General features: G+C 35.5%; 1 protein-coding gene across 20 annotated transcripts in view; it reads left to right on the top strand.

Annotated features, from left to right (window-relative positions):
- mub (poly(rC)-binding protein mub) overlaps positions 1–12,500 on the top strand; it is an 835,667-nt gene that overhangs the window by 81,072 nt on the left and 742,095 nt on the right. Inside the window, exon 1 of one of the 20 annotated variants that reach the window (XM_067124768.1) lies at positions 1,964–2,440. The exons of 16 other annotated variants lie outside the window; for them this stretch is intronic. The gene's annotated coding sequence lies outside the window, so the exon portion shown is untranslated. Of the gene's footprint in view, positions 1–1,963; positions 2,441–12,500 lie in introns of those variants that run through there. 3 more of the 20 variants (XM_067124758.1, XM_067124746.1, XM_067124752.1) reach the window with 3 other exon arrangements.

Raw genomic sequence — 12,500 nt, forward strand, 5'->3', positions numbered from 1 at the left:
TTAATAGTCGTTGAAGACTGGTTCATAATAAATCGTAATGTGATACATACATGCATACATACATTTTAATATATATATATACACTGTATGTATATACATATATATCTATATGTATATATATATTTACGCACATATAATGTACATATATACATATATATGTATATGTATAAAATATATAACTAACCTGTGGCTAGGCTCCATTAAATTATGTCGTTTGTATGTACGTATATATGTATGTATATATATATATAATATATGTATATGTATATAATATATATATATATATATACAGTATATATATATATGTATGTATTTATATATATATAATTAACTTGTGGCTAGGCTCCATTAAATTTTCTCGTTTATGTGTTCGTGTGTTTCCTTTCATTAGGGTGCTAAATAAGGTCATTAGGAAAAAGCATGACCCTTTAAACTCCCATAGTTATCAAGAATAATCACTCGCCTTTCCTCCTTCCGAACAATTGCCCGCTCATCTATTCATTTATGACTGCCCATTAAGACGTATGGTACCCTCCTTCCATTTCAATATTTAAATCTCCGGTACATTCCTCCTCCTCCATTATAGCCAATACAATAAGCTGTCTCTTTTTATCCCCAAATTGAATGGAAGTGATACCATGCTATTGTTGAGGAAGCATTTCCTTTTATTTTTACCTGTTTTTTATTATATTTAGTTTTTTTATATTTATTTCGTCTCTTAAGGCGAAGGAGAGAGTTGCCAAAAAACCTTTATGGTCATTCTATTATTATTATATTATATTCAGGACCCGTGTGAGATACCCTCTTCGCCTCCTCTCCTATTCTTGTGTGTGGAAGTTCAGTGCTCTCTCTCTCTCTCTCTCTCTCTCTCTCTCTCTCTCTCTCTCTCTCTCTCTCTCTCTCTCTCTCTCTCTTCCAACTGTAGACGTTTCTGAATTGTTCTGAATTGTCAGCATTAAATTTAAGTCTCTCTCTCTCTCTCTCTCTCTCTCTCTCTCTCTCTCTCTCTCTCTCTCTCTCTCTCTCTCTCTTCCAACTGTAGACGTTTCTGAATTGTTCTGAATTGTCAGCATTAAATTTAAGTCTCTCTCTCTCTCTCTCTCTCTCTCTCTCTCTCTCTCTCTCTCTCTCTCTCTCTCTCTCTCTCTCTCTCTTTGCGTGGAGTTAATGAAGATGAATTATTCCTAATGTACGTCCCCCATTTTTGTATACCTTGTGATATTACTTCTCATTATTTTTCATTAATTTTCATTGAAGTTTGAAGAAGAAGCAGTTTGGGCAACCTATACATATAAAGGTAAGCGATTACTACCTTTTGTATCTTCTTCCTAATGAACACCACAATGTTCTTTGGAAGGTTGAATTTCAAGCCGGTGGCCCCTATGGTGGGCTTGTTCCATGTGAGTAGGGTTCTTCTTCTGAATAATAATAATAATAATAATAATAATAATAATAATAATAATAATAATAATAATAATAATAATAATAATAATGATAAACCTTTTATTTACATATTCACTCTCTTGTCTGTCTGTTTGTAATTCTGTAAGTAGAGTTAGCTCATTAAAAAAACATATGTGTGTGTGTATGTGTATGTATGTATATGTATAGTGTTGTTTGGTAGTGGTTTATAGGGAGATTTTGGCCGGGTCCCCAAACACTTGGCACCACTTCATACACCTTGTTCCGACTGTCAGAAACAATTGTGTGAGGAGAGAGAGAGAGAGAGAGAGAGAGAGAGAGAGAGAGAGAGAGAGAGAGAGAGAGAGAAGGGGGTTTGGGGCAGGCGGGCGGGCGGACTACGGAGTAGGGTGTTAGGTGGGCGGGGAAGAAGGGGAAACGAGAAGACACCCTTGGCTTAAGTTTAGGGTCCAAGTGGGGTTGGGTTGGGTTGGGTTATGTGGGTTGGGGGTGGGGTTGACTCGTAGGGTGGACGAGGTGGCGCAGTAGAAGAATTTTTGGGGGTTGACAAGTGTCTCGGGGATCACTGAGGTTGAAGCTTTTCGAGGTTTTGCGCTCTGTTGATATTTCGCTAAGTGTTGAAAAGATTTTTTTTTTTATGTATAAATATCTTTGAAAGTTATTGTGAAATCCTTTAGGATCCAGTGAAGGAATCTAGGGTTCTAAAAATTGTCTATGGTAGGATTCTCTTGACGTGGGAATTGGTGGTGTCCTTCGGGAGTGATTTTACTACGATCCTTATTAAACAGCTATTATCCTGCGCTTCTGGTTAACAGCTAGCGCCTTTGTGAACGCCGTGACGTCATCAGCTTGTCCGAGGTGGTTTTATAATCCTTTTTAAGCAGCTATTATCGTGCGCTTCTGTTCAATAGCTGGCGTGAATGTAGACGTCGTGACGTATTGATGAAAAATTTTGGTTTGACGTTTTGTTTGCGTTTCTGTCAAAATGTCCGTCCATTGACAGTGGATCAGAACGTAGGTAAGCAAGTTTCAATTTCCTCTTGAAATCATCTTTGTGAGGTAACGTACTTCCCGCATATTTTTTCCATATCATTAACGTCCTCCAAGATTGTATCAGCTGTCCGTCACACTTGGCAAGTTAAGTCTTTATTTAGAAAAATTAAGGCAATTTAAGGAAATTTACATTTTCATGCTGTCGTGGTATCTCATATGAAATTTTACCAAGAAATTGTAACATTATTGTTTTATATATTTTACTTGTTCCTGTTTTCTAGAGCAATTCATTTTGATAATCTTTCTATTTATTATTATTATTATTATTATTATTATTATTTTATTTTTTTTTTTATGGTTTTAGTTTTCTGTAAAAGAAAACTATTGAGATGGCTTTGTCTGTCCGTCGGCACTTTTTCTGTCCTCCCCCAAGATCTTAAAAACTACTGAGTCTAGAGGGCTGCAAATTGATATGTTGATCATCCACCCTCCAGTCATCAAACATACCAAATTGCAGCCCTCTAGCCTGGGAAGTTTTTAATTTATTTAAGGTTAAAGTTATCCATGATCGTGCCGTTACCGGGCCGTGAGTGAAAGTTTAATGAGCCGCGGCTCATACAGCATTATAAGCTGTGCGGAAGACTTTATTGCGCCGAATAAGCTTCGGGACACTTTTTTACTTTTTTTTCTTTTTTTTTTTTTTGGTTAAAAGCGAACTTACTGATATCCGCACCTCCGAAAATTTAAAACTTCACATACTCTTGTTTTAACACCCTTCCGGGGTCTGTCGGATTCCTGCCGAAACGAGCTTGTCCTCCCCCTCCCCTAAAACACCTCCCCACAATATTTCACTTGAAATAATGATGATTTAGTGTTCTCTCTTTGCTCGGTAATTCAGGCTTAAAGGGACATTACGCTGAATCATTTTGAAAGTAAGCCCATTTATAAGCAAAATCCCGGCGGAAGTTTTCTCTCCCTCCTCCTCCTCCTCCTCCTCCTCCTCCTCCTCCTCCTCCTCCTCCTCCTCCTCCTCCCACACACACACACACGCACACGCACACACACAAAGCTCGGGCTAAAGTTCGTCCTATTTCAAGTGTAATCCCTCCCATATTTTTTTTTTCGAAAGCCTAGGGTACAGATATAGGGGTAAAAGTATGGTTTAAATTTTACCCATACGAGTGTTTCTGGTTGATGCAGATAAATGTGCATACATTATCTTACATAGCCGGGTGGAATTAAGCAAAGGAAATATATAGGCTGGTGCTGGAATGTACTTGAAAATGAATGAAAGTCTCTCATTTGACAGATGTATGTCTTGACATAAAAGTCTGTTGTTTGACAGATGCATACCTTGACAGAAAAGTCTCTCTCGTGACACATGTTTACCTTGATGAAAGGGTCTCTGACAGATGTTTACCTTGACAGAAATTTCTCTCATTTGATAGATGTTTTCCTTAACAGAAAAGTCTCTCATTTGACAGATGTTTACCTTGGCCTAAAAGTCTGTTGCTTGACAGATGCATACCTTGACAGAAATGTCTCTCTCGTGACACTTGTTTGCCTTGATAAAAATGTCTCTCAGTTGACAGATGTTTACCTTGACAGAACATATTTTCTTGTGACAGATGTTTTCCTTGAAAGAAAAGTCTCTCGTGACACATGTTTACCTTGACAGAAATTTCTCTCATTTGACAAATGTTTTCCTTGATACCTTGACAGAAAATTTGTTTCTTGTGACAGATGTTTTCCTCGACAGAAAAGTCTCTCGTGACACATGTTTACCTTGACAGAAATTTCTCTCATTTGACAAATGTTTTCCTTGATACCTTGACAGAAAATTTTTTTCTTGTGACAGATGTTTTCCTTGACAGAAAAGTCTCTCGTGACACATGTTTACCTTGACAGAAATTTCTCTCATTTGATAGATGTTTTCCTTGACAGAAAAGTCTCTCATTTGACAGATGTTTTCCTTGACAGAAAAGTCTCTCATTTGACAGATGTTTACCATGACAGAAAAAACTGTCATATGACAGATGTACTCCAGTCAAGAAAAGCTCTCCGGCAGCTGTACTGCTGACGTCACAATTATAATATTGCCGTGACTCCAGTAATTATAATATGCTGGAACTCTTGTAATATAATAATAATATTCTGGAGTGCCAGCTCCTCAGTCGAGAATGTCGTCTGCAAAGAAGAGAATTATGCAAAGAATATTTTGCAAGTTCCGACGGTGTTGCGATAATTAAAATAAATATCGGTAATTTAATTTGCGTTTAATTTTTTCTCGCGTTTCGTTCAGTGTACTTCATGCTTTTATTACCTGTGAGTTGATCTACTAATTGCGTTTTGACTTTTGCAAGCAGATTATTTTTTTTATTGCTGGTGAAAATTTTCCACACTTACAGTTTTTCCACATTTTCATGTTTTTCTACACATGAAGTTTTTGCACATTTTCATGTTTTTCTACACTTGAAATTTTTCCACATTTTCATGTTTTTCTACACATGAAGTTTTTGCACATTTTCATGTTTTTCTACACTTGAAATTTTTCCACATTTTCATGTTTTTCTACACTTGAAGTTTTTCCACATTTTCATGCTTTTCCTGAATTGAAGTTTTTCCACATTTTCATGTTTTTCTACACTTAAGTTTTTCCGCATTTTCATGTTTTTTCACACTTGAAGTTTTTACACATTTTCATGTTTTTCCACGCTTGAAGTTTTTCCACATTTTCATGTTTTCCTACACTTGAAGTTTTTCCACATTTTCATGTTTTCCTACACTTGAAGTTTTTCTACATTTTCATGTTTTCCTACACTTGAAGTTTTTCCACATTTTCATGTTTTTCTACACTTGAAGTTTTTCCACATTTATTGTGCTTCCACTGAAGTTCACAGTCAGTAAGATAGCTTTTCCTGGTCTTAATGTGTGGTTTTTTTTTTTAAATTTTAACAGTAGATTTCTCCTGTCTGTTTTTTTGTACCTTTATTATTATTAATTTATTTTTTGTCGTTTTAATATTTACTTGTAGCGGTTACGACTGAATGGAATTCAGTCCATAAGAAACTGTCCAGATTGCGTGTCAGCGAGACCTCCTCCTCCTCCTCCTCCTCCTCCTCCTCCTCCTCCTCCTCCTTTTCCATGTGATGTCATAATACGTCGAGTTGAATGGCTTTCTGTCCGGAATAATTTAGCAAACCCTTACTTCTTAATTCCCTTAGGAAAATATGGCTGTTGCGTTCCCTGATCTTTATACTGTGTTTTATCGTTCGCAATATAATTGAATTGTTATTTCAATTTACTTAATGGATATATGTTTATTATCATTTCAATTCACTTGATGGATATATATTTATTATTGTTTGGGTAGGGGGTGGGGGGTGGAAGGTCCCTGTCGCCCGCGAGTTGATGAAAGGAGTTTACAGGCAGTCAGATACAGTACGAGGTGTTCGACTATATAGCCTTTGTTTGTGTCAATTTAAAATACTCAGTTATACTTCTATATATGTATACAGTATATATATGTGTATATATGTATATATGCACATATATGTATATATATGTTTGTAAATAAATATATATATTATATATATGTATATATATGAAGAGCACGTTAAACGAAGAAGTATATGTATATATATATATATATATATATATATATATATATATATATATATATATATATATATATATATATATATATATATATATATATATATATTTTTTTTTTCTGACTCACTTTGATCGAACCCAGGTCTTTCAATTGAAAGTCTGGGGCGCTGCCAATCACAAGACCTGGGTTCGATCTTATGTGAGTCAGAAATTTATTTCTGTTCCGCACGCGATTGTCTGTTGATTACTGTAACTATATTTGCATATGAGTTTTCTACTATATGTGTGAAGATGCAGCATACAGATTATTATCATTATTATTATTATTTCCATTTTTTTTTATAAATTTCCATTTTTTTCGAAAAAAACCAAAAACGGACATAGCCCTGCAAAGCTTCTCTCAAAGCTAGCTTCCACGAGAGATTACCCAAAAGCGAATGAGAGAATAACAGAGAAACGAAAAAGAAAATTAAGGTAAATAAACATAGCGGTGGATGCGAACGAATGTAAACAACAGTTAGGAAAAAACTAAGGCAGCGTTGAATGAGGTTTCAGGGTATTAAAACGCGTAGTATGAAAGTCAGATTTTCTCTCTCTCTCTCTCTCTCTCTCTCTCTCTCTCTCTCTCTCTCTCTCTCTCCGTAAGGTTGTTAAGTCAGGGTATTGTGAGTTTCAGTGCAATATAACATAGTTTTAGTCATTCTCTCTCTCTCTCTCTCTCTCTCTCTCTCTCTCTCTCTCTCTCTCTCTCTCTCTCTCTCTCTAAAGCAATGTTGAATAAAGTTTCAGGGTATTATAATGCATCGAGTGAAAGTCTCTCTCTCTCTCTCTCTCTCTCTCTCTGTAAGGCAGTGTTGAGTAAGGTTTCAGAGTATTGTAATCCATAGTATGAAAGTGAGGTCTCTCTCTCTCTCTCTCTCTCTCTCTCTCTCTCTCTCTCTCTCTCTCTCTCTCTCTCTCTCTCTCCCGGATTTTTGCATTGTTCAAAAATATGGTTTTTAAAAAACATTCTATACCTCCCGCCGTCAGTATTTTGAAAAAAAAAAAAAGACTTTAAACGAGCGCATTTGAATTTGTGCATTGATAAAATAGCTTCCGTGGGCGGGAGTAAACCATTTTAGTATGGTATTTGTTTAGGGAAATTTATAACCCCTTTTGCGGGCTAGTATTTTTGGAAGGGGAGGTGGTGGGGAGGAAAGGGAGAGGGGGCATTCTCATTGTGGTTTTCCAAACGGTGGTTTATATCGGTTTAAATCGATTCCGTATCGGGAATGAGTTGGAAAATATTTTAAATGGTTTGTTACATGTATTTTTTTTTTTTTTTTTTTTTTTTTTTAGGCGTTACGGCTGGGAGTCAATAAGTGTTTGTTTCAGTTTTGCGAAGATAATAATTTGGCGTGAATTTGTATCGTGGTTCTGTTGGTCGTAATTTGTGTATGTAAACAATGTATTTTTGACCCTTATGATAATATGTAAGCCGATGTATGGAAAATACAGTCGGTCAATTTCGAACCTCAGAAGTTCAAACAATTCTTCTTGTATTTTATGATTTACTTTCATTTTTATTTATGTATTTATTAATTTGTTGATTTATTTTTTTTTTGTCTTTTCTAATGACTGATCTCTTCTTTCTGTATTTCCTATCACTCTTCTGTCTCTTCTTTCAAATGAACACCATAATATATTATCTTTTTGGTGGGCTTGGAAGCTTAATAATAATAATAATGTAATAAAAATTAATAGTTATTTAAATAATAATAATAATAATAATATAATAATAATAATAATAATAATAATAATTGTAATAAAAATTCATAAAATAATAATAATAATTATTTAAATATAATAATAATAATAATAATATAATAATAATAATAATGGAAAATACATTCAATAAATTTTACTTTATTAGGAATTGACGAGCGTACATTCCATTCATTCATTCGCAAAACAAATAAACCAAATTTGGAACGAAAATTCCCACGTCTAAAAGTGAAGTATTTTGTTTATTTGTTTCTATACCAAAACATCGACGCGAAAAGTCGCTTTAAAAAGTAATTTAACACCAGCCGAAATATTTCATGTAAGTATAAAAATGATATATTTTTTTCCCTAGGTAGCTTTATCCAGTAGAATCCCACAACAACAACTTTTCCACTGTGTTATATAGTTGTACATCTTTTTTATTTTTTTTGTAGAGAGAGAGAGAGAGAGAGAGAGAGAGAGAGAGAGAGAGAGAGAGAGAGAGAGAGAGATATGCCTGGTTTAGGCAAGGCTGCGTATATAATTGAATTGGGTATTACAGTTCATAATCTCTAAGCTGGTGGTGGTAGTTGCATGGGAGATATATTTGTATGTGTGTTTTGTGTGTGTGTGTGCTTGCAGTTTCCAAGCGTTTTATATGTTTTAATGCGAGTTTTTTATGTGGAGATACATGGGAGAGTAAGTTTTTATGTATATATATATATATATATATATATATATATATATATATATATATATATATATATATATATATATATATATATATATATATATATTTAATATATATTTTTATTTTTATATTATCTGTTTTTGATATATATGTTTTTGTTTTTATTTATCTGTCTATATGTATAAATAAATATTTATTTATGTATGTATTCATCTATTCATTACATAAGTTTGTGTGATATAAATGTATAAAAATACAGTATATACACGTTTATGTATAATAGTATGCATATATATACATACATATATATATATATACATACATACGTTATGTATGTGTGTATATATCATGTACGAGTGTAATTGTATATGCCCGCATACATAAAAAGTTTGCGTATTTAGCACACACATAGACTTGGATAGTATACACACACACACACACACACACACACACACACACACACACACTCACACACACACACACGGATGCGCATCAAAGACATAGCTATATAAATATTAGTTTAGGCATTTATGTGGACAGATACGATTGAAATACATAGCCAAAACGTTTTATGGCTGAAAACGTTTGAGTTCAGAGCAAGAGTAATGGTAATTAGCTAAATGGGGGAATGCCAAGTCACCTATCTCTCTCTCTCTCTCTCTTCTCTCTCTCTCTCTCTCCTCTCATAACAGGTCGTGTGCGTCTGCGCTCTCTCTCTCTCGTAATAGGTCGTGTGCGTCTGCGCTCTCTCCCTCTCTCAAAGTAGGTTCTGTGGCTTTATTCACTCTCTCTCTCCTTCTCTCCCTCTCAATAGGTTGTGTGCGTCTCTCACTTTGATAATGGGATCTCTCTCTCTCTCTCTCTCTCTCTCTCTCTCGAGCCTGAACATGTATGGCTTAGAAACACGACGATTTTCTCTCTCTCTCTCTCTCTCTCTCTCTCTCTCTCTCTCTCTCTCTCTCTCTCTCAATAGGTTGTGTGCATCTCTCTCTCAATAGGTTGTGTGCGTCTCTCACTTTGATAATGGGACCTCTCTCTCTCTCTCTCTCTCTCTCTCTCTCTCTCTCTCTCTCTCTCTCTCTCTCTCTCTATAGAGCCTTAACATGTATGGCTTAGAAACACGAAGATTTTCTCTCTCTCTCTCTCTCTCTCTCTCTCTCTCTCTCTCTCTCTCTCTCTCTCCAGAGCCTGAACACTTATGGCTGAGAAACACGACTATTGCGAGGACACCTAATTGAAACATTCAAAATACTGAAAGGCATAACAAAAGTGGACAGTAACCTCTTCACATTAAAGAAAACCAGAAAAAAAAATAATGGATGGAAACTAGAACTAAAGAGATACGTCGCATTGTGGGAACTCCTTTACATGCAAGATATGTGACGCATGGAATAGACTGCCACCAGAAGTTGTAAACAGCAACAGCGTGGAAGAGTTTAAAAGAAAGCCAGACAAAATCATTAGAACACTGTGAATGAACAGTAAAACCTGCTCTTAGACATAAGTGAGCACATGATGTCTCCTCGGATGGACTAATAAGTCTTTGAGACATCCCAATCCTTGTAACTCCTTGTAACTCTCTCTTTCTCTCTCTCTTTTACAATAGATTTTGTGCGTCTCTCTCTCTCTCTCTCTCTCTCTCTCTCTCTCTCTCTCTCTCTCTCTCTCAAGATTGCCAGATCTCGATGTCTTAGCTATAGTAGCCTAATTTCCCGAGAGAAATCGCCCACGCTACCTTGATAACATTACGGAAGTAAGTTATACCAGTACCAAGTTGGAACTAAGAGAAGTACCTTTATGGTAAGGGGAAAAATAGGGTGATATAGAGCTTTATATATTAAATCTTGACATGATTGCAAAATATAAAAAAATGATAAATATGAAATTCTTCATAGAACTTATGAACGTAAGATGTACGAGATAAGCATTGTCCTACTAAATAGGAGCGTTCTGCTTACCCCATAATTGTACTGCAGGAAGAATTATGATACATAGGCAATAATATTCAAGAATTTTTAGGGGAAAATGATTTCATTGGCGTTTATTGCTCAGACATTCAGATAATGCTCAGCATTGAATTTTATGACACGAACACAAAGGAAACTCGGAGTCTCTGGTATCTTATAAGAGGTCAAGTATTGACTCTGTAACCGATTAACCAAGGTTCGATCCCAGAGCGAGTAAAAGAACAAAGTTAGATTGGCGTTTGCCTTGAAAATTTAGTAAGCTGTCGTTGATCGAACTTGGCATTGTGAACTCTGGTGGTAGCCTCAGCGAGAGAGAGAGAGAGAGAGAGAGAGAGAGAGAGAGAGAGAGAGAATTACGATAATTAAAAGAGGAAAGGACCTTGGCGCTGTAATCCCTTCCCCACCAAGGTAAAACTATTCTTCAGGAAATATTCTCTGTTATAGACTCTCTCTCTCTCTCTCTCTCTCTCTCTCTCTCTCTCTCTCTCTCTCTCTCTCTCTCTCTCAAGTATTACAGATCATTGAGGATAATACAAACAAGTATTAGCATTGTGCTCAAGGAACAGCTGTCTACAAGAGTAAGATTCATCAGGAGTTATTTTCGTTTCCTGCCCACTCCCCAGCAGGGGTCTGTCTGTGGTAAGGTTTGCCTGTTCGTTTGTCTGTTTGTCAGCAGGATTACGCAAAAAGTAATGCGTGGATTTGTACGAAACTTTAACCAGAGATTGGTCTTACGGTTAGCAATAAGTGGTAAGATTTTGGGAGAAATGGAAATGGAACCACATTGGGGAGGAGGGACTTTTTTGGTCGTTGAGGAGATTTGCGGTTTCCAGGCGCTTCTTACTGCATGTACTCTATACTGTTGGACTATTGACCAGGGAATTAGGCAGTGTTATGGTTGGGCAGTGCTTGGATGGGTGACCTATAGAGGAAAACACCAGGTCTGTTTCGTAATGGGGCTAACAACTTCATCCCATTAATATTTCTGTAAACGGAGGGTGACTCGAAAAAAATATATATAAATATACATATATATAGTATATATATACACATATATACACATAAACACATTGTGTGTGTGTTTGTATATGTATACACAGCACATGTAAGCTCTTCCTAAAACACGTATTTACTTTTGCCAAAAAAAAAAAAAAAAAACCAGCAGATTTCCCATGTTTTCATTGGCAATGAATAATTAAAACCGCCGGTTCATTATCGGAGTGGTGACTGCATTCGATAGGAAAATTAAGATTTTTTTATATCTTTTTTTTGAGTGAAGGGGAAGGGGAAGGGGAAGGAGAGGGGTGGGGAACGGGAAGGGAGGGGTAATGTTCATCCAAAAATAAGACTTGCTCTGTGATTGCAATAAGGTCCGTTTCACTGTAATCAACTTAATGATCATCTATGACTTGATGATTGATTGAGGACAATCACTGGCATCCCTCCATCCCTCCCCCCTGCGCTGATTATTACGTCCCTCGAAAGTTTTTTGTTTCGCTGTTGTGGCTATTAATTATTATTTTTTTTTTTATTTTTTATTTTTTTTGCAAAAGTTGGGATTAGATTTTCTCATTTTCCCTTTCGCTGTTTTAAAAGTTATGGCTGTCCCAACCCTTCGTTTTTGCATGTTTTTTTTTTTTCATTCTTTCTTGGTGCCTTTTTTATTACTGAATAATGTAATTACTAGAATGTCCAAGAATGTAATTATTAGATTTTTCATTCTTTCTTGCGGTTTTTTTAGTGAAGAATATAATTATTCGATTTTTTCGTTCTTTGTGCAGTTTTTTCATTGAAGAATGTAATTATTAGAATGTACAGAATGTAATTGTTAGATTTTTTCATTCTTTCTTGGTGCAGTTTTTTTCACTGAAGAATGTAATTATTAGGATGTACAGAATTGTGCAGTTTATTTATCAGTGAAGAATGTAATTGTTAGAATGTGCAGAATGTAATTATTATATTTTTCATTCTTTCTTGGTGCAGTTTTTTTCTGTGAAGAATGTAATTATTAGAATGTGCAGAATGTGATTATTAGAATGTCCAAGAATGCAATTATTAATTCACGAGAT

The sequence above is a fragment of the Macrobrachium rosenbergii genome, chromosome 22 (genome assembly GCF_040412425.1).
Source record: "Macrobrachium rosenbergii isolate ZJJX-2024 chromosome 22, ASM4041242v1, whole genome shotgun sequence".
NCBI classification, from domain to species: Eukaryota; Metazoa; Arthropoda; class Malacostraca; order Decapoda; family Palaemonidae; genus Macrobrachium; species Macrobrachium rosenbergii.